The following is a 24,194-nucleotide window of genomic DNA, read 5'->3' as shown; positions in this document are numbered from 1 at the left end:
AAACTGAGACTCAGAGAGGTTCAACTCAATTGGTTAAGGTCACCAAAACATGATATAAACAAAATCATATGTATGTTTATATTGTTCTAAAGACTCACTGATATCATAAGAATACCCTGAAAACAACTGCATCCTTTTACTCAATTCCAGAAAAAATAATTCTAGTAGTCTAATATATTTATCTTTCTATTATACTCAAACACACTACTTTGTACACAATAAACACAATAAGCCAATGCAAAATGTGTCATCCTTTCCAGCAAAAGAGATATGATAGACAGCAAAACACTGAACTACTACTTAAATTTTATTTCCGAAAGTCTTAATGAAATAGCATATTTTATTATACTGAAATTTGTTTAATAGCTGGGGACATTTACCTTAGTTTTCATTTCTCTGATCATGAAAATACTAATTCTTCCTAAATTTTTATTTCAGAATCATATTGAGTTCTTAAAATATGGATTAATCTTGTCCAGATATTTGCTAATTTTATTAAATGCTCTGATTACAAGTGTATATTTTCAAAGGACCTATCAATTTGGCATTGTGGTAAAAAGGAATGGTCGAATCCATACATCAGTAAAGTCAGTTAAAACTAGGAGTCCAGCAGCCCTAATTAGGCACCTATCTGGTTAAATGCACGTCATCTATTTCATAATGCAATTAACTTAGTTCAATCAACAATTCTTGTCCAAGGAATACAAAAATGAAAAACAATCCCTACTCTCAAGAAACGCATGATCTAATGGGAAAAACAATCATGTATATATATCATAAAACAGAAAGAAATTATTTCAACAAATGCTGCATACCTACTGTGCCAGGTACTATGCTAGGCACGAGAGTTAAAAAGATACTCATGAGTTCAAGAAAAAAGTCTCTGCCCCTAAGGACTCCGCTAAGAGGTGAACGAAACAAAGTAGGTAAGTGCTCTACTAGAAACAAGAAAAAAGGATTTTGACAAGACTAACTCTATCCCTCTAGGGAACAAAGTCCCTCTAAGGAACACCAAGGGTTGTTAAGAAATGTCCACATCACAGAGATGTAGCTTAAGTTAAATCATGATAGATAAGTAAGAATCCACAAGGCAGACCACAAGTGAAGGAAATTCCAAGCAGTGAGAATATCATAAGCCAAAGCTTGGAGAGAATGTGTTAAGTTCCAGTAACCATAAATAGCTCAGTGCCGCTGGAATGCAGAGTGGGGAAGAGGGAGTAGTAGGAAATGATGCTGAAAATGTAAGCAGGAACCAGATGATGGATGTACCACGATAAGGAGTTTGAACTTCATTTTGTAGACCACAAGGAACCACTGAAGAATTTTAAGGGAGAATAAAACGAACAAAAGTATTCTGGCTGAGTATGAAAAAAAGATGGGGGAAGAAGCGAAGGGAGACATTTTACCAGCTAAAAAGTCAGTGTAATAATCTAGGGAGAGAAATGATAAAAGCAGAAACAAAGAAGTGAGAAGGGAACAGATAAGAGAGATATTTGTGGAACCAAATGGGACTTGCACAAAAAATTTAACATGTGACTTTTCACAAGTTACTTAGCCCTTTTGAAGTTTAGTTCCCTCAACTGTATAATGGGAATAAGAAAAACCCCTCAAGGGTTATAGTGGGGATTAAAGGAAATAATTTCTGTATGCTATATGTGTTAAAGCTGCTTTTAGATAATGTTAGTTCCCTTCTCTTAGAAAAAATAGGATTATCGTGTTGTCTCATTGGATGCTCTAGTAGGAACAGGAGTTAAGGGAACAATCAGAGCCAAAGATTACCCCTCTGTCTGTGGCCTAGTCAAGAGGGTAAATGGTGGTATCATTAGCTCAGTGATCCTCTAAAACAGTGATGCCCTCTCTCCTCTCACATCTGCTGATAAGAACTGGTTGCAGGGTGCAGTCATCTTTCTTGCAACTAGAGTCGCGCTGATCAAGAAGATATGTAAGCAGCTGAATCACTGTGGAAGTGGTGCCACCAGAGAAAGGAAGGGAGCAGCTCACATTAAAAATACATTAGAGGAAGAACAAAGGAATGTCAATAATGCAGGGTGTTTTATTTTCCCTATGCAGGGAAAATAGGTGGTAATTAATATTTTAAAACTTTAACTTATGTGTGAGACTAAAGCAAAAAATATTTATTTGGTATAAAATTTGTATTTTGACTAGTACATTTCCTTATATAACTTATGTGGACAACTTAACTGAACACCGTAAGTACATGGAACCTTAAGTAGAGCATGAGATTTTGTAGGTTTGTCCATAGTGATGCCTTGATAAATCCCAGAAGGATTTGAACAGGGAATAAAAAAGTATTTGCAAAGTCCCCTTGGGGGAATGGTGAGAAAGGGGAAAATTCAACTTCCCCAAGGGGAGAATTCTTGATATTCTCACAAGCAGTGGGGACAACCAAAGCAATAGGCTGAGCCCCAATCTTGGGGTTTGTTCATATGAAACTTAACCCCACAAAGGATAGGCTAAGCCTACTTAAAATTAGGCCTCAGAATAACCCTCAAGAGAACCTCTTTTGTTGCTCAGATGTGGCCTCTTTCTCTCAGCCAACACGACAAGCAACCTCACTGCCCTCCCCCTGTCTATGTGGGACATGACTCCCAGGGGTGTGGACCTTCCTGGCAATGTGGGACAGAAACCCTTAGGACTCAGCACCAGGGGACTGAGAAACCCTTTTCGACCAAAAAGGGGAAGAGAGAAATGAGACAAAATAAAGTGTCAATGGCTGAGAAATTCCAAACAGAGTCAAGATGTTATCCTGGAGGTTTTTCTTATGCATTAAATAGATAGCACTTAGATAGCACCTTTTTAGTTAAGGCGTAACAGAGAGGCTGGAGGGAACTGCCTGAAAATGTAGAGCTGTGTTCCACTAGCCATGTTTCTTGAAGATAATTGTATAATGATATAGCTTTCGCAATGTGACTGTGTGATTGTGAAAATGATGCTTCTTTTATCTATCTACCTTATGGACAGATGAGTAAAACAAATGGATTAAAAATAATAAATAATAAGGAGAACAAATGTTAAAATAAATTTAGTAGATTGAAATGTTAGTGATCAATGAAAGGGAGGTGTAAGGGGTATGGTACGTATGAATTTTTTTCTGTTTTCTTTTTATTTCTTTTTCTGAATTGATACATATGTTCTAAGAAATGATCATGATGATGAATATACAACTATGTGATGGGAAAAAAAAGAATGTTCTTATTGTATGTTGATTGGTTTTACTAATAAAATTTTTTTTTAATTGAGAAAAAAATACATTAGAGGACATTATCAACATGGTGATGTAAGACATCCTCTGAAAAAAACCTCCCCAAAGATTCAGCAAATAAAAGAACAAATTCCACTTGCTTAGAACTATGGAGGACAGGAGAGACTGGAGAAGGGCTCTAGCATGCTGAACTGAAGAAAAAGAAAATTATTAAGTAGGAACCTTCCATCCTAGACTGCTTGTTCTCTTCCCTCCCCCTCACTCAGACCCACATGCAGCTTGGCGGTTGCTCAGAGGCAGTGACCCAGATCCCTCCATCTCCAACCAGGGACATGGACTATAAGAGGCACTTACAACAGCATGACTGCCTCTCCAGGCATAGGGACCCAAGTCCACAGAGACCCAGGGCAGAACACAAGCCACTGAGGAGTGCTACATATGGAAGGGCCTCTGATGAGGGTGTGAGGTGGGAAGGAGACTATGTTCAGACAGCCTGGTAAGAAGTGTTGTGCTCTCACTAATCCAGTTTAGTGGGCTGGGCCACCTAAATGCAAAAGAGACTTTTCTAGAATGACCCACCTTTCTAAATTGACTCCATCTTGCTACCCTGGGACAGGATACCCAAACAGGGAAGAAAACAGAGGCAGAAAAGACTCAGAGAGAAAGAGAGACAGAAAGGTGGAGAGAGGGTTATACTGAACTGCTATTAATACGGGAGGGTCCCGTAACTGAAAAGGTTAAGGAAAACAGGGCACTGAGTGAGACAGAAAATTTAAACAAATCACAGGAGTTGGGGAGAAAATTTTGCACAAAAACAAAAACAGAACAGATCAAGATTCCTGGAGAAGGAATGGAGGAAAGGAAGCTTTTTCTTGGGAGTAAAACAGTTACACAAAAAGTGCAATCTTAAAAATTGTGCCATGGACATCTGGGATGATGGCAGAATAGGATAGGCTGAGTTCACCTCTCCTGCAAGGGAACAACTAGAGAAGTGAAAAAAGCACTACCTGGATAGCAGTTCCAGGGCGCGAGTGACCTGAGAGGGTCTGCTACACTGAACAGGGAGGTCCTGGATGAAAAAGCTGAGGAACTGAGCCACAGCAAAAGCGGGGAGTGGACTCCATCGGGATTCCACCGGGGACAACAGGTCACACCCAGCAAAGGGCCTGCCCCCGCAGCTACCTTGAGATATCGGCCCCCTCAATTTCACAACCTGGAGCTAGCTCCCTTGGGGAACTCCGAAGCTTTCCCTACTCACAGAGACCATCCAGCTATCACACCAGAGCTTACCGCTTCTCTTTCCAGTGGGAGGCCCAGAGCCCTCCCTCAGGAGTGCATAGACAAGGAGGTAGGGATGAGAAAACAAGCCACATTGTGCATGTAGCCCCGGCACCCACGTGGGCTGCATCCCATGCACTAACCCGCAAACCTTCATCACACTGCACATTGGACCCACCACACAGCACCCTGTGCACACGTACCCCAAACCCCTGCACCTGCACACCTATGCACCTCATACCCAGCATCCCCCAGCACCCTGCACCAACCTGTGCACATGTACCCCACCCACATGCACCCAACCCCTGTACCCTATACACTCACATATCTCCCATACCACCCTCCCACGCATCCCTCCCCATGTGTTTCGCATCCTGCCCCCACAAGCACCTATGAACGTATTGCCCTGCCCTGTGTCCAGACCTCCACGACCAATGCATCAGCCCTCCCGTACTCACCCCTCTGCAAGGCAACCTCCTCCATGTCCCAAGCACCTCCCCGCCAATGCCTCCTGCATACATGTACCCGTGTCCCACCCCCACCCCCCACCCCAAGACACCCCATCATACCCTGCCACCCAGCACTCATGCATCACCACTCATGGCCACATCCCATCCAGCAATTTGTCCTGCTCTGCCCCCTCATGACCCCCAAGCAGGCCCCATGCCCCGTGCTCCACCCTCCACTGCCAAAAAAAAGGAAAGAGGACCCTTATTTAACACCCTATGTAAAAATTAACCCAAAGTGGGTCAAAGGCCTAAATATAAGAGGCAATACCATAAAACTCTTAAGAAAAACTATAGGGAAATATATTTAAGATCTGGTAAAGGAGGTATCTTCTTAAACTTTATATGCAAAGCACAAGTAACAAAAGAAAACTTTGATAAATGGGAGCTCCTCAAAATCAAATACTTCTGTGCCTCAAAAGACTTTGCCAAAAAGGTGAAAAGGTAGCTAACTCAATGGGAGAAAACATTTGAAAATCAGGTATCAGATAAAAGTTTGATATCCTGTATACATAAAGAAATCATACAACTCAACAAAAGAACAAACAACCCAATTATAAAATGAGCAAAGGATATGAATATACATTTTTACAAAGAGCAAATACAAATGAACAAAAACACATGAAGAGATGCTCATTTTCTTTAGCTACACAGATTGTTGATCAAGACTAAGATGAGATATCACCTCATACCTATAAGAATGGCTGCTATCAAACAAACGAAAATACAAATATTGGAGAGAATATGGACAAATTGGAGAACTTCTGCATTGCTGGTGGGAATGTATAATGGCACAGCTGTTAGGAATACAGTTTGGCGGTTCCTTAGAAAACTAAATAACGAGTTGCCCTACAACCCAGCAAAACCACTAATTAGTATGTACCCAGAAGAGTTGAAAGCAGTGACGACAGACATTTGCACACCAATGTTCATAGCAGCAGTATTCACAATTACCAAAAGGTGCAAACAATCCAAGTATCCATCAATACACAAGTGGACAAATAAACTGTGGTTTATACATATGATGGAATATTATGCAGCAGTAAGACGAAATGAGGTCCTGCAGAATATGACAACATGGCTGAACCTTGAGGAAATAATGATGAATGAAATAAGCCAAGCACAAAAGGATAGATACTGTATGATTTCTTTATTATGAACTCGATAAAGTAAAACTCAGAGGTTTGCAATACAAATATAGTGGACTTAGAAATACACAGAAGCTTGAGATGAGTTAAAAAGAGTTAAGGGGAAGTTTGGATTTTCTAATTTGGTGAGGGTATTTATCAGTTATTTTTCTCCTTGCAGCAATGAAACTTGTATAAAATTGAAAATGTTGATTATTGTACAACTAAGTGAGGATAATGTGAGACATGGATTGCTGACTGTGGACATTATATGATGCCCAATGGAAGGAGGTGGTTGAAAGATACATTGAGAAGTAGAATGGCGAACTGTGGTGTGCACATATGATGGAATATTGTGCGGCCACTGAAAGGAACAAAGTCATAAGGCATGAAAGAGGTGAATTAACCTTGGGTACATTATGTGGTACAAAACAAGCCAGAAGCAAAAGAACAAATATAGCATGGTCTCCTTTAGAAAATACTTACAAGAAAATTGGGGACAAAAAGGGGGAAAAGAGTGTAATAAAGTATTAGCAGCAGAGAGAGTTCACATAGATTCAAGAGGCTTCTCTGGAGGTTGCTCTTAACCAAGCTTCAGTGAGACCTTGCTACCTATCATAACCTGCCAACCCCCAACTAGGACCATTCCAGCCAATCCTAAAGAACACCTAGGGCAATATATAAGATTCCACAAGGGTTCTAGGCACTAGAGTATCCAGAAACCTATAACCTCCAGATGGGTCCCTGGTCCAGATAAGTCCTGAAACCTAGCTCAGCCTCTTCAGAACATCAGATATTTCCATCTCCCTACTTCATATTGTGACAGACCCTTCCAATATCAAATATTTAGCATTATCACAACCCAAACACCCCTAAAGAGGAGTTATACATAGAAGATAGGATTTAACAAATGACAGAATGTCCCTTAACTCTTGTCCTTCCATCTCAATTATTTGCTATGGCACAGTTAATGTTTTACTGTTAAATATAGACCACAAGCTGCAATAATAGTTTTCCCCCCATTCCCTTCTGTTGTTGATTCTTTATACAAAATTCATACCTTTATATTTGTGGTGTTAACTGGTAGGATACATGGCTCTATTAAACCCCTTTCAATCATATTCACATTCAAAAAGGACAATTAAAACAAAGTGCTATCATCAATTGTAACAAATGTTCCACAACAATGCAAAGTATTGGTGGTAGGGTGGTATGTGGGAATCCTATATTCTATGTATGATTGTTCTGTAAGCCCACAACTTCTCTTTAAAAATCAAAATACCTCAGTGAAGAAATACAGGAAGAAAAATAGTTTTTGAAGGAATCATGACATGAGAGAAGTAAATAAAATGCCATAGGCATTAGCAACAGGCATGAGGAAAGATGGAGAATTTACACTAGACCACCTAAAAAGCCAAGTAGAGAGTTATAAATGCATTCAAGAACAATATAAACAGAACCATGCAAGAAAGAATAATAAATCTTGCAGTTCTGATGGACTACAGGGAATGGGCAGATGAGAAAGTATGTTTATGTGGAGACACCAGGGCCTAGTTTCCCCCTCCATACTGACAGTAAGCTATTACACATAGCTACCTACATGACCAGGACAGAAATTAAAGGTCAACTGACCTCCTCAAGGAGGAAGGAATGTACAGATTGTATCATAAACCACTTATCCTGTAAAGTATTGAAACTGCTCTCCCCTGATAGGTTGATAACATATCTCCAAATCCCTATGTCACAAGACCCTGATAAAATTCAGTTCTCATACCCTATGGAATGTCCTTGTCCTAAACTCTTATAAGCTGTCCCTCATACCCCATCCCCCACCCCCCTTGCAGAGCACTGACTTCCATTTCCCAAACAGCCACCACTGGAAAGAATCTTCTCTTTCTGTTCATAAGTCCTAATAAATAATTCATGTCTAGCTTTGTGCCTGATGCGTTCTTCGACTTGGAGGTTGTGCTGAACCATGGTCTTTAAGAGCTAGGTTAGAACAACTGGCCAGCCAGCCAGGAGACTGAAGGGTCATTGGCTATAGAGGGTATGAGTACTGGGAAGGGGGAATCCATGGGGAAAATCCCAAATTGGCCCATATGGTTCATGTGGGGAGCAGTGGCTATCCTCCAGGACAAATGGGGACTACCATGAGAGTATAGCAATGCCCTAAAAATTCCAGAGGGTTGCTAACTGTTTTGCAACAAACAGCAGGACAACTAAATTTTAGCAAAAAGAAAAAAGAACACCAAGTATCAACGGTCATAGCTTGGCCCATTTTAGGAGCTTTACAAATGGCCACAGAGGCAGAACAGGCAGCAAAAGCAACAGCCCGCCATCTAGAGGAGGAATTTAAGCTAGAAAGAGATTCGTGCCTTGCCTGCCCAGGAGGAAATTAAGGACTCACTGACTTAATCATTTTTTGTTTTCAGATTAGATTTGAGGGCTGTGGTGGCTTGGAGCTATATACCGAGAAAAACATCTTCTTAATCTTAACCCATTCCTGTGGGTTTGAATCCATTATAAACAGGACCTTTTGATGAGGTTACTTCGGTTAAGGAGCGGCCCAAATGAATCAGGATGGGACTTAATCCTAATATTGGGGGCCTTACAGGAAAAAAAAAAAAGAGAGAAAGCCACAGGGAGCAGAAGCAGGCAGTCAACAGAACCCAGAAGAGAAAGGAGAAGACACCCATGTGCATAGCCAAGGTGTGTGATGGAAACGCCAAGGAATCCCAGATTGCCAGACAGCCAGAAGATAACTGACTCGGAGTGGAAGCAAGCATTCTAGTCCCTGAAAATGTGAGCAAATAAAATCCTGTTGTTGTCAGATAGTATTTGTTTTAGCAGCAGCCAGGACACTAAAGCAAAAACTGATTTTTAGGATTCATATAATCTATTCCACCGAATACAGACAAGTTGGACAGGTCCCTATCTCGAAGAATGTCTATTTTGTCCTTAAGTATTTTACACTTTCTCGATCAGGTTTCTTCATCTGAACTACAAACACAGAAAATTATTTGAATGACTACTTTTCAATTTTCCCAAGGACGTACAATTCTAGATGCACTGGAGAAAAGTTAATTCATTACATCCATTAGATGCCTTACAGCATTAAGATTTAGTTTTCTTATAGAACCCCAGTTAAGAAAACCTGCTAGACCGGGGCTTCTCAACCGTGGTACTACTGAGATTCTGGTTGGGATAATTCTTTGTTGTGGGGGGCTCTCCAGTGCACTGCAGAATGTTTAGCAACATCCCTAGCCTCTATCTCCTAGATGCCAGTAGCAATTCCCACCCAGCTTTGATAACAAAAATCTCTCCAGACATTGCCAAATATTCCCTAGGGGACAAAAATCACCCTGGCAGAGAAACATTGTGCGAGGCACTCTAGACCTTTTGTTCTCAGCGTGCGATCTCACGTAGTCATGCTAATGAACTAATAGCATCAACATTATCTAGAAACTTGTTAGAAATGCAAATTTCAAAGTCTCCACCCCAGATCCACTGATTCTGAAATTGTGGAGGAAGGGGCCAAGGAATCGTCATAACCAGCCCTCCAGGTGTTGCTGACATACAATAAAGTTTGAGGATCATTATTTAAATGAAGAAATCAAATCAATCTTGTTGGTGTTTTACAAAAATGGTTCTCCTGTCCATAAACACATCCCTTTAATTGCAAATTAGGTCTAAAGTGTTTGATTCAAAGTTGTAAACACATTAACCAGGCTTTCTTTCTCTGTCATCAAGAGACTTTGCCAAGAAAAACAGATAGCAACCATTTTAACTAAAATATTGCTATTTGATTATTTATCTGCCTCCATTGTTTCCCAAACTGTATTATTCCAATTCTATCAACTTTTCATCACACCATCTATTTCCCAATTTTGGTCCAAGGATTAATACACTTCAGTAAGTTCTTCTGCAACCTCTGCATTATATTCTCTATTTAGAATAAGAACTAATAAAGAGAGCCTACAGCAATCTCAAGCTGCAGAATGGACCAATTTAAAGTGTTAACAATCTTTATTTCCGTCCCTCTGTCAGTCACTGATCTTTTTATCTATTATAGATAGGTCCCTGTCCAATGTCAAGCTGAAAGGTCGAAACTTTCATTCTTGCAAATTTCTAACATAGGCAAATCTCCTAAAATTTTCCTGACTAGTTCTCATTATATTCAGAGAATAAAGAAATAAACATCCAGCTTCTGTAACCTGAACCTTTCTATCTTAATCAACACATGCTTCCCTTCAAGTTGCTCTTCTCCCTTTTAAAACTTTCACTTTAAAGCAAATTACACTGCAATCTCTGTACCATTAAGTTAAAGGCTCCCAGTTTTTCCCCACAACCTCAAACCATTCTACCTGTAGCTCCTAGCCACTAATCATTCCTCATCTTTTCTATTTACAGAGCTCAAACATCCAGACATTTTTCTCCTCAAAGATTTGCATTTTGTACTCAATTATAGCATACCTTCTCTCTAGGCTGAAAAATACCCTCAATCCACAAGGATTTGGAGCAAGGTTTTTTTTGTTTTTTTTTTTTTTTTACAAGGGCAAGCACCAGGAATCGAACCCGGGTTTCCGGCATGGCAGTTGAAAACTCTGCCACTGTGCCACCATTGCCTGCCCCTGTTTTGTTTTTTTGACTATAAATGTGAAGGCTCAATTAAAGCTGGGCTTGTTTTCTTTACCTTATATCGAAGATTTTCCCAGATCAGGGAGTTCCCTGTTTTAGATTCAAAGGTTTTATTTCCTAATTTCATCTGGGCTGGAATTTTTTAAATCATAATTACATGAACCAAAATATCTATTTAGACAGAGGAAAACATACTTTTCACACCAATTTTAAAGTAAAACTTCTCAAGGATAATTGGGTCTACCTAAAGAATTAATTGAAATTTAGTTGTAAGTTTTACTGACTTCATTTTATTCCCTCCAGAACTCCTTCTAAAATTTAAATAGTTTTAGAATTATAAGGGACACATACCTTTTTTACTTTTTATTTTGAAATCATTTTAAACATACAGAAAAAGTGCAAAAATAGTACAATGTTTCTGTATAACTTTCACCGTTTCCCCTAATATTAACACTTTATATAACCACAGTAGAATTACGGAAAACAGGAAATTAACAGTGACACAGTAAGATAGCTATTCTACAGGGATTATTGAATTTTACCAATTTTCCCACTCATGTCTTTTCCTATCCCTGGATTCAATCCAGAAACTCACATTGCATTAAATTGTCACAAATCCTTAGTTGCCTTCAATCTCTGATAGTTTCTCAGCTTTTCTTTGTCTTTTCATGACCCTGACACTTATAAAAGGTAGTGGTAAGTTATTTTGTAGAACAGCCCTCAATTTGGATGTTTTCATGATTGGATGATGTTGTGAATTTTTTTGGCAAGAATAGCATAAAGGTGATATTGTGACGTTCTCAGAGCATGATATCAGGAGGTAAATGAGATATGTGTCACTTGGGTAGAGCCTTATCTCCCATGTTTCTCTATGAAAATAAAAGTTTCCTTTTATAATTCTTAGTTACCTCATGAGGAAGATACTTTGATACTATGCAAATAGCTTACTCACCTACTAATTTCAGCATCCACTGATTGGTCCTTGCCTGTAACTACTATTACTGTGGTATTTGTCTAATGATGAGTTTCTATTTCCATCATTTCTTCTATAATTATTAACTAAAATTCTATAGTAATGAAGAGATGTTCCTCCTCTTTCATTTGTTGTTTGTTTATGACAGTATGAATTAATAAATTATTTATTCTATGGATTCTAATCCAAATACTACCATTATTTATTTTATTATTAAATTGTCCCAGCTTTGGTCACTGGAAGTGCCGTTAACCTGGCTGTGTTCTTCTGACATGTCCCCATCATTTTCTGAGCAGCACTTCATTACTTTCTGGCCCAACCCTGATTTTCCTGACCCAACCCTAGATTCAACAGTGCCTTGGTTCCTTTTATATTATTTAGAAATCAAAGTCTGAGCCCTAATGTATTCATTGCAACTGTGCTGTCATTACTTGTAACTGCTTCAGCAAAAAGAAGTAGCAAGAACCTAGTTTCCATTATCCACAATATCTTTTCTTATTTGTTTAATCCAAGCAAATATTTAAAGTAGTTTCAGAATTGCTCACTCAATACTCCTATGAGAAACTTATTTACTAAATAGAGTACAATATTGTGTATTCTTTTTGTCTTAACCTTAGGTTTTCCAAAATTACTTAGGTTAGTTATTTTCATCCCCATTTCTTCAATGCGATTATGCTGTTCATTTATAAAACAGTTAGGTTAATTTATTATTGTTTATATATTCCTTTTTGGGTTCTCCCAAGATTCTTATTGATCTGAATGATTTGGTTTTTTGAAGTTATACACGTGTTTAATGAAAATTTAAGAATAGTGCTAGTGAGATTTTTCTTGATTAATGAATGGAAATGGAAAAAAATCCTCAGTAACTCCTTGACAAAAACAGTCACACTGTTCCTGATATTAATGAATCAATTCCAGGCATTCTGGCCTCCAGCCTCAGTGTCCTAACATGATAACATAATAACAAGTAGATAAAGAAACAGATTTAAAAAAATATGTATACAACTACTGTTTGATATTTTATCCTGTGCTTCCAAGATAGTTCAAGTGGAATGCGAAGTAAAAACATCTGTAGTCTTCCTGTTTCCTACTAAATCCTACGCCCTATTTCCTGCACTGATTACAGTGCCTGGAAATGCCTCATATACTTAATACTTACATTCATGAGAATTTGAATTTTTACTTCATTTTTAAAACACTCATTGCATACCTCTTCTGTGCCAGGCACAGTAGTGCTAAGTGTTTTGCATACATTTATCTAACTAAATGAGAGTTTTTGGGGAGAATCATTAACTCTCTCATGGTTTACATTGATTTGTTTCCTCCCTAGAGTTTATACACTTTTTGTGCCAGTGCAATCACTGTGTGGTGATAATGAAACCTAAACAGCAAAAATTTGTTGAGGTCAACTTTTTATAAAAAGCAATTTAACCTTCTGCAGCAGTTAGGTGGACATTTGATAATGAGAGATAAGCAATCATAGATGTGTGGTTTCTGTGAGGAAATAACTATAAGACATTATTTTGTCACCTAAACTGCAAAGCTAAAAGCATTTCATAGAAGACATTTTAAATAAGACAACCCACAAATTTTTGGACATCAAGACTTAACCATTATATATTTTACCTAGCTTCCTATAAATGATCGTAGTCAGGTATACATTTTTATTACACAATAAATAGGTTGGATTTTTCGCAATCAATCCTTTTGTTTTCTTTTTGAAATCCTGAATTAAAAGAACCTCTTCAACAGGACCACTAACTATGTAACTCCAGGGTATATCATTTATGCAGGCTACAATATGAATTCAATATTATTAAGGAGAAATACCCACATATTAGATGATACAATTGCCAACCAGGTATCCCAAAATGGACAAAACATATAAAAGCATGGAGAATTATGCCTAAACAGAACTGTTCAGATACACTAACACAGGCCTCAACCACTACTAACAGCAGATCACTACAATATCCAACAATACATCATCATGTCACCAAAGCTTTAAGTTTATCATGTGATCCCAGCATAGTAGCAAAGGCACAACTGTGATAAGACAAACATTTGAATTATACTAAGAACAACCTCTAACATATCCCTAACCCCAACCTGGAATACCACCACAACCTAAAAAGTACTAATCTCTGGCACAACACTGATAAAAATAAGAGGTTTATTTATTCATTGATGCTCTATTTTATAAGATTTCCCCTTAAAGCAGGGGTCAAACTATAATCAATTAGTCATGTGGACCTAGGGAGCAATTTAAGGTATAAAATATTCCACACTAAGGAAACTATACATTCACTTCATAGAACCCGAAACAGTGGGACTTCTGTTCCTGCCTGAGTCTCAGTTTCTATTAAACAATTCATTACATATAAATACTTAACAGCATATAATCAGTGTTCTTAATTCCGGGGTCCTTCTGACAAGGATCTACAAAGGGACTAGCAGAGATCCTCAGAAAAATAACAGTCTCTTTGCCCAATCACAGAGTACAAAGAAAATTATTAATTTTCTGGAGAACAGCAGCTCCACAGCCCCAAGAGGACACAATTTCTCTTCACACCACAATTTGCCTGCAATGCAGAAAGAGACAACAGTGTTCCAAGAAACACAAACAACCTAGGATGACACCATTTCATAAAACTTTAATCATAATACTGTCTTTCAACTTTATTGGTACTATTAAAATAAAATTCTTGACCAAAAATTCAAACAGGCAGTTATATGAAATGTATGCCTAACCACAACAGCTCAAATCCTAAATTAAAATATTATCCAAATAATTTATCAAGACAGAGTTTTAGAGTTAGAAAGGGGCTTTGAATTCAATTTCTCATTCTACAAAGAATAAAACAGAGGTTCATAAAAATTAAATCATTACCAAGATCATATCATAAAATGCAAATCCAAACCTTTCACTCCACTGCCCTTATTTGCCAAATATACCATAATGAGTTAATTTAAAACAGTTTGCACGTTTGTTAAACCAAATTAAATTGCTTTTTTACACCGGTTTTAATCTTCCATAGAGAAAAAAATTCCGTGCAATTCTTAAGTTTTGCATTTTCTGACACTGAAAAATTATCAAGAAAGTACAATATAAGATATCCTAAAACTAAGGAAGGAACCGTTCCCTATGGAAACTATCCAGCCAGTGTTGAAGGCAATGTGAAACAATCTAGACAAGGAGGTCATCACCAGAAAGTCAAGAATATACTCCAGATGAGACCAACTATGCAATCTTAAATTGTTTACAACTTTAAGCAACAATATACGCTTACACAATGGTGTTAGTGCATGAGCATGCACATATGCCATGTAGCTTGAAAGATGGTACCTAAATTTCATCAGCTTCTTATGGGAATGAGTTTTTAAAAAAAAGTTAACCATTGACCTACTTCGACTAGAGTTATGAATGAAGCTGATTTGGATAAGACTAAGGTAAATAAGAATACAGGGTAAAATATGATAGGGTTCATGTTTTAAATTTTCAATTTCTGTGGGAGACCAAAGGAAGAGATATTTGGTACAAAATTTTTATTTTGGGTAGCACATTATCTAATTTAACTTGTGTGGTCAGTTTATTTCAACACCATAATTACACGGAATTTTGAATAGGAAGTGAGATCTTGTTTTGCACAGGTTAGTATGACGCCCTGATATATCCCAGAGTAATTTGGGAATGGTAAAAAAGGAGGAAATATTAAATTTCCCCATCTGGGGAATTTCTGATATTCTCACAAGCAGTGTGGACAACCAATTCGATGGGCTCAACTACCAAATTCTTGGGGTTCCACCCCTATGAAACTTATTCCTGCAAAGAGGCTAAGCCTACTTATAATTATGCCTAACAGTCACCCCCAAGAATCTCTTTTGTTGCTCAGATGTGGCCTCTCTCCCTAAGCCAACTTATCAGGTAAACTCACTACCCTCCCCCCATGACTCCCAGGGATGTAAATCTCCCTGGAAACAAGGGACAGGACTCCTGGGATGAGACAGGACCCAACATCATGGGACTGAGAAAGGATTCTTGACCAAAAGGGGGAAGAAATAAATCAGACAACATAACATTTCAGTGGCTGAGAGATTTCAAACAGAGTCAAGAGGTTATCCTGGAGGTTATCCTTATGCATTATATATATACCTCGTTTTAGTTTATGGTGTCTTGGAATGGCTGGAGGGAAGTACCTGAAACTGTTGAACTGTGTTCCAATAGCCTTGATTCTTAAAGACAATTGTATACCTATATAAGTTTTACAATGTGAAAACCTTCTGTCTGATGCTCCTTTTATCCAGAGCATGGTCAGATGAGTAAAAAAGAATAAGTTTTAAAAAATAAATAAGTAATGGGGGAGATAATGGGTAAAAGAGTTAGGTAAACTGAAATACAAGTAGTCTATGAGAGGGAGGGTTAAGGGGTATGGGATGTATGAGTTTTTTCTTTTCTCTTCTTTTTCTGGGTGATGCAAATGTTCTAAAAATGATCATGCTGATGAATACACAACTATATGATGATATTGTGAGCCACTGATTGTATACCATGCATGGACTGTATAAGTTTGAATATTTCTCGATAAAAATAAATAAATAAATAAAAATCACCAACCTAGCAAAATAAAAAGCTACTGGATTTAGGGTTTATAGTGTTCTAGGAATTCCATCATCTTTAACTGATAAGTAAAGAGCATAATATTCCAAAAGACCTGAATCCTAGTTCATATCTGTTGGGGACTGAATAATGTCCCCAACAAAACGTATGTTCAGGTCCCAACCCCTGGTCCCATATGTATGATGCCATTAGGACCTTTGAAGATGTTATTAATTAAGGTGTGCCCAACCTGAATGAGAATGGACCTTAATTCAATATGGGCAAAGTCCTTTAAGCAAAGGAAATTTGACACAGAGAAAGCCATGGGAAGAGCAGGAAGCAGGAAGTAACAAAACCCCAAAGAGAAAGGAGCTGCTACCATATGCACTGCCACGTGTCAGAAAAGGCAAGGACCAAGGATTACCAGCAGCCAGCCCTAGCACCCAGAACAGGGAGAAGGCATTACCTTGCTTGTCAATTTTGTACTTCTATTAGCCTCAAAACTGTAAGACAATAAATTCCTGTGGCTTAAGTCAACTCATTGTATAGTATTTGTTTTAGCAGTTAGAAAACTAAAACAATTTCATTCACCACTCTAATTATAATAGGTTATACATGAATCTTCACTATAAAACTGAGAATTTCCTGAGAACTAGGACAGTTTCATTCATTGTTCTAGTTTGCTAGCTGCCAGAATGCAATACACCAGAAATGGAATGGCTTTTAAAAGGGGGAATTTAATGAGTTGCTAGTTTACAGTTCTAAGGCCGAGAAAATGTCCCAATTAAAACAAGTCTATAGAAACGTCCAATCAAAGGTATCCAGGGAAAGATACCTTGGTTCAAGAAGGCCAATGAAGTTCACAGTTTCTTTCTCAAGTGGAAGGGCACATGGCGAACACAGTCAAGAATATCTCTCTCATCTGGAAAGGCACATGGCAAACATGGTCAGGGTTCCTCTCTCATCTGGAAGGGCACATGGCAAACACAGCATCATCTGCTAGCTTCTTCTCCTGGCTTCCTGTTTCATGAAGCTCCCCAGGAGATGTTTTCCTTCTTTATCTCCAAAGGTCGCCAGCTGGTGGACTCTGCTTCTTGTGGCTATGTCATTCTGTTCTGCTCCCTCTGAATCTCTTTCTTTCTCTAAAATGTTTCTTCATTTATAGGACTCCAAAACCTAATCAAGACTCACCCAAATGGGTGGAGACATGTCGTCACCTAATCCAGTTTAACAACCGCTCTCAACTGAATCACATCATCCAGGGAGATGATCTGATTACAGTTTCAAACATACAGTATTGAACAGAGATTATTCTACCTTTATGAAATGGAATTTTGATTAAAATGTGAGTTTCCTTTCAAACCAGCACATTTATTTTCATATTCAACCACACCTGGTATGAAGTAGGTGCTCAATACACATTTTGAATTGAATAATTACACTGACTTCTTATGGTAATATATATATATATATATATATATATATATATATATATATATATATATATATATATATATAGCATAAAATGTCATTTTAACCATTTTTAAGTGTACAATTCAGTGGTACTCTATTCACAATGCTGTGTCAGTTTGAATCTGTGGTGGACCCCAGAAAAGCCACTGGGTGGGAGCATTTTGATTGTTTCTATGGAGGTGTGCTTCCACCCACTGAAGGTGGAGTTGCTTACTGGAATTCTTTAAAAGAGGAAACATTTTGGAGAGTCCCTTTTGGTAGAGCCACGAGAAAGCCAGCAGATGCTGCCATGTTCGCCATCTGCCCTTGCAGCTGAGAGAGAAACGCTGAACTTCATCGGTCTTCTTGAACCAAGGTATCTTTCCCTGGATGCCTTAAATTGGACATGTCTATAGACTTGTTTTAATTGGGACATTTTCTCGGCCTTAGAACTATAAACTAGCAACTTTAAATCATTCTGTTTCTGGCATATTGCATTCTGGCAGCTAGCAAACCAGAACAGATTTTGGTACCTGAGGAGTGGGGTGCTGCTGCAGTTTGAAACACCAACCATGTCGGAATGGCTTTCTAAATGGATAAGAGGAAGAATCTAGAGGAGTTGTGAGACGCTTGATAGAGAAGGCCTAGAATGTTTTGAAGAGAATCCTGGCAGAAATGTGAACTCCAAAGATACCTCTGACCAGGCTCTAGACAAAAATGAGATGTGTGTCATCACAGACTAGAAGGAAGGCGATCCTTGTTTTAAAATGGCAGATAATCTGGCAAAGTTGACTAGTAGCTTTGTCTGGAAGGCAAATTTTAAAAGCCATGAACTTGGATATTTAGCAGAAGAGATTTCCAAATTAAATGTGGAAAGTGTAACCTGGTTTCTCCTCACAGCTTATAGTGAAATGTGACAGGAAAGAGATAAGCTGAGAACAGAACTCTTGGATACAAAGAAACCAGAAATTGAATTTCTGGAAAATTCTGGGCCTCCAGAAAGGGAGACCCCAGAGAATAGTGCTCCATGTGAGGATTTGGCCAAATATGGAACCATTCAGCCATTTTAGAGAAAGCCAGGATCAGACATGGAGTTATCCAAGAAGGATTTGTGGAAACTCCTTATGTCTAATAGGTATGATCCAAGGTTACTGCATAGAAAGTCAACAAGAGTACTGTGGGACCTGTATAAACAGAGCTGTTGGGTAGCTGATGGCTGGGGTAAGTGGCCATACTGAGTCAGTCACACAGACACAGAGCACACAGCACACGACTCAGGAGACAATCCTCAGGGGTGAGTGGAAGGCGTCCGCTTTATTGAGGAAGTGCACAGGCTTATATAGGCTGGGAGCATGCAGGGGCACGTGTAGGGCTGGATTGGTCACCACTGTTGCTAGGGTGGAGGGCAGATGTACGTGTCAGGCTGGGATTGGTCACCGTTGTTGCTAGGGTGGAGGGCAGATGTACGTGTCAGGCTGGGATTGGTCACCGTTGTTGCTAGGGTGGAGGGCAGATGTACGTGTCAGGCTGGGATTGGTCACCATTGTTGCTAGGGTGGAGGGCAGATTTCTGGGATTGGTCACCGTTGTTGCTAGGGCAGAGGGCAGATTTAAGGTCAGCCATTTTGTGTTGCCTTGCATCAGCCACGGCAGCCATGTTGGTGATATTTTATGGCTTCTCCAACAATTCCTCCTTTTTTTGTTTTTTATGGCTCCTCCAACAAGAGCTGCTGCCAGTCTGGACTGGGGGGTTCAGAGAAGGAACACATTGGAGAAAAAATAACTTCAGAGGCAAAACCATGGAGGCCAGGGTCTGAAGTCAAGAAGTCTCAGGCCAGGAGAGTAGACCCACCCAAGCTCATGGAGAGGGTGAGTTTGCCCCAAAGGCAGAGAATGAGCCTTCCACCTGGTTGCAGTGGAAGAGTCATGCCACATCAGGCCTTGGAGAAGGTGAAGCAGATTCCTTGGGGGTTGGGGAAAGCCTGGCTGCCACCACATGGAGGGGTTGAGCGTGTGCCCTGGAGATGGGAGAGCCTGGGTACAGCCCTGATGCTTGGAGAGGTTGGAGCCAAGAAAAAGGTGGCCTCCCCGATGTCCCCCAAGGTTGCATTTGGAAAGAGGCAGGCCTTCACGTAGGCCCTTGGAAACGGTGGGACTGCTGCTTTCAGAAGCCCTGAAGCTAAATGACTCTCAGACTTTAAAATCTTATGGAATGAATGAATCAATTGATCAATCTTATGGACTTTGCCCTGCAAGTTTTCAAAACTGTGTAGGTCCAGTGACCTCTGTCATGTCCCTGAAATGGGTATATGTATCTTATGAATGTTCCTCTTTCATATGTTGGCAGTAAATAACATGTTCTGAGTTTTACAGATCCAGAGCCAGAGGAGAATTTTGCCTCAAGACAGACCATGCCTGTAACTGACTTGATGAGATTTTATACTGTTTCTAACTTAGTATTTAAATGTATTGTTACTGAAATGGTTTAAGGCTTTCTGATACTGTTATAGAATGAATGTATTTTGCATTTGGAAAGGGCATGTCTTTTGGGGGTCCAAAGGGTGGAATTTGCCAGTTTGAATCTGTGGTGGACCCCAGAAAAGCCACTGGGTGGGAGTATTTTGATTGTTTCCATAGAGGTGTGTCTCCACCCACTGAAAGTGGAGTTGCTTACTGGAATCCTTTAAAAGAGGAAACATTTTGGAGAGAGTCCCTTTTGGTAGAGCCACAAGAAAGCCAGCAGATGCTGCCATGTTTGCCATGTACCCTTGAAGCTGAGAGAAAAATGTTGAACTTCATCGGTCTTCTTGAACCAAGGTATCTTTCTCCGGATGCCTTAAATTGGACATATCTATAGACTTGTTTTAATTGGGGCATTTTCTCGGCCTTAGAACTATAAGCTAACAACTTAATAAAGTCCCTTTTTTAAAAACCATTCTGCTTCTGGTATATTGTATTCTGGCAGCTAACAAACTAGAACACTGTGCTACCATCACCACCATCTATTACTAAAACTTTTTTATTACTCCAAACAGAAAGTTTATACCCATTAAGTAATAACTTCCATTCATTCTTTCCTCTCCCAGCCCCAAGTAACTTCTAATATAAAATCTACTTTCAGTGTCTACAAAATACCTATTCTAGATATTTCATATAACTAAGATCATAAATTATTTGTTCTTTTGTGTCTGGCTTATTTAACTTAACATAGTGTTTTCAAGGTTCATCAATGTTGTAGCATATATCAGAACTTCACTTTTTTTTTGAAGCTGAATAATATCCCACTGTATGAATATACTACATTTTACTTATCCCATTCACGTAACACTGATTTTAAAAACCTAATTCTCTGTATTCTGAATTGTCTTTTCCAAAGTCTATTTAGAATTCAGTGATCGGTTTGCTTTTGAGAATGTCATATTTCAACTATGATTAGGTGAGAAATGAGGTCTGTTTTTTGTGCTTGATCTGAGAATCGAACCCAGGTCTCCTGCATGGAAAGCGAGCATTCTACTACAGATGTGGTATATTTTTAACTCGAGTGAGCTAGAAAAATGGACACAGATAAATGTACTTATGATGCATTTTATGTACAAACTTTGCTAAATTTACTCAAATCCACAATTTCATTCTGCCCTGCATCTTCCATTTTTAAAACTACATTTCTTCTTTGGAAAACACTTTAGAGAACATTTAGAGATTAACCATCTTCACAAATACCACAAATTCAAACATAAACAAACAGGATTTAAAGAAGTTACTAAACCCTAATTGCCATGGGATTTAAAACCAGTATTTGTAACTTTCACAGACAGATGACAATGGGTACAAAAAGAAGTAGAAGGGCAATGCCAGTTCGGCTGGCATTGCTCCAGGACAGATCCCAGACCATGGTTCCCCCATGACAGACCAGACCTTACCTTGGTGGCAGGCTCCAGGCCCAAGTGAAGGAGGGATCTAAGACGTCCAGCACCACCATACAGGTGAGCTTTGTGTGCCACCATTGCAACCAACCCCTGAAACTGGACATGAGCTTCAAGATCCTGGACATGTCACTGCCCAGTAGCTCACAGTTTCACTACTTACCACAGCCCAGGTGAAACCAGGAAAGACACAGGAAGAAGCAGCTAACTGAGAAGAGGAGCCATTTACTGAAATTCTAGGATAGTGTCTCTCCTATATTCATCCCCCCGGCAAGGATTATGTCTACAGAAAGTGCCAAAAGCTTCACTCTGACTGGGGAGGCATCCAGTGTCAGCACCAATGGGAATCTCAGCTGAAGACTGAAGGTCACTGGGGACTTTTCTGACATCAAGTCAAACCAGACAGATGTGAATCACCAACTGTGTGATGAATGCACAGATACTCTTTTATCTCAGCCAGATACCTAGCTCAACATCACTGAAAATGAGTATCAGAACTATAAACACTATTTGGAGATCTTAGAGCAAATAAATGTGGATGATACTGAACAGCTGCAGATGGAGCTAAAGGAGCTGACACTGGAGGAAAAGGGGCTGATACAGGAGTTGGAAGATGTAGAAAAGAACTGCAAGATAGTGGCGGAACATGTTTCTTGAAGATGATTGTGTATGATACAGCTTTCGTAATATGACTGTATGGTTGTGAAAACGTTGTGTCCGATGTTCCTTTTACCAACCTTATCAACAGACGAGTAAAATATATGGATTAAAAATAAATAAACAATAGGAGGAACAAATGTTAAAATAAATTTAGTAGATTGAAATGCAAGTGATCAATGAAAGGGAGGGGTAAAGGGTATGATGTGTATGAATTTTTTTTTATTTCTTTCTCTGAATTGATGCAAATGTTCTAGGAAATGATCAATGTGATGAATATACCTATGTGATGATATTGTGAGTTACTGATTATATATCAAGAATGGAATGATCATATGGTAAGAATGTTTGTGTTTGTATGTGCTTCATGCCTGGCCAGTAAGATTGGTCTGAAATTTCTGAGGTATCGACTTGTTCCCTATGGAAACCATTCCTTTCTAAAGTCTCTGACAGACAAATCCAAGGACAGATATGGAGAAAGGCAAGACTGAAGACACAGGAGGCAGTGGCAGCTCCTATTCTATCAAAACTCAGTTTAAGAGCCAAGATGGTGGCTCAGTGAGGTGTGGGGTTTAGTTGGTCCTCTAGGGCAGCTAGTAAATAGCCAGGAACAGCACAGAACTGCTGGGGGCACGTCAGCGACCGGACGGACACACAGAGTACACTGCTCTGGACCAGCCAGATCGGCTGCAAGGCCCCCAGAACCCTGAGTTTGCCAAGCTGTGGCGGCCGGAGCCCCTGCCCCACAGGCTGCTTTCAGGGGAAAGGAAAAGGATATTACTAGCAGCAGGGGCTGAGCACAAACAAATGCTAATTGTGGAATTCATTAAAAGTTCTGATTACTAAAAATAGGTCCCCACCTCAGCTGAACCTCCAGTAAAAGCGGAGGTCGCAGGTTTTTGCCCTGGCACAGAAGGGGCAGGGATGACAGAAAAAGAAAAAACAAAAAAAAACAGGTTTTTTGGATCTGAAAAGGTCTGGGCCCTGGAGGAAAGGAGGGGGCACACAGGGCCTGGAAATACACAGAGTAACTTACCGACTTAAGCTCTTGATTGGCAAACCTGAGGAACAGGGTCCTGCTCTGAAAAGGATTTTTCTTTTTCTCTTTTGTGTCTGTGTTTTTACGGATTGATTACTCTTTGGATACAGCTGTAAGGTTTCTCAGGCTCCAATGCCCCATAGGCAGAAACTGGCTTGTTTGAGAGATTCTCTGAAGCCTGTGCCTTCCCCAGGAGAAGGGTGGGGCCCAGCTCTGGTGGAATCCCTCCCTCAAGGAATTCAGACCCCAGAGTCTGGAAAAGGGAAGCAATTAAAGCCAGCCTACAACCTCTCCTCTGTCTCCACTACACCGCAGCAGGGAGAGTCTGCTGAAATTAAAGGTACCACATCACCTTGTGCTGGTGGGACCCGCAGGCAGAAAAGCGCCACACATTGGGCAGGATACGAAAAAACACAGAGTCCAGAGACTTCATAGGAAAACCTCTTAATCTACTGGGTCTCACCCTGAGGGAAAACTGACATAGATGACTCTTTCCTTTGAGAGGTGACCAGTTTGGTAGGGGAAAATCTGACGGGTCTATAATACCTAAGCAGACCTCCTAAGGGGTGGGGGAAAGGCAACATACAGGTAGAGCAAGAAACAAAAAACCAACAACTGAAAAATTCTGATCTATTAAAAAAATCTAAGCTAAGACTAGAATAAACTGAACTGAGTGTCAAAGAACACATAAACAAAGTCAGCAAGAAAATCCTAGGAAAAAAAAGTGAAGACAATCTACAGAATAAACTAATTAAGGTAATTAAATACCTACATGCCAGCAA

General features: G+C 39.4%; 1 protein-coding gene and 1 pseudogene across 2 annotated transcripts in view; one reads left to right on the top strand and one right to left on the bottom strand.

Moving 5' to 3' along the window:
* Positions 1-24,194, bottom strand: part of BMPR2 (bone morphogenetic protein receptor type 2) — a 250,850-nt gene that overhangs the window by 155,428 nt on the left and 71,228 nt on the right. The gene's annotated exons all lie outside the window — the stretch shown is intronic.
* On the top strand, positions 3,496-22,674 carry LOC143676842 (beclin-1 pseudogene; annotated as a pseudogene).

Source organism: Tamandua tetradactyla, chromosome 3 (assembly GCF_023851605.1).
Source record: "Tamandua tetradactyla isolate mTamTet1 chromosome 3, mTamTet1.pri, whole genome shotgun sequence".
NCBI lineage: Eukaryota > Metazoa > Chordata > Mammalia > Pilosa > Myrmecophagidae > Tamandua > Tamandua tetradactyla.
This window is presented reverse-complemented; position numbering and strand designations above follow the sequence as displayed.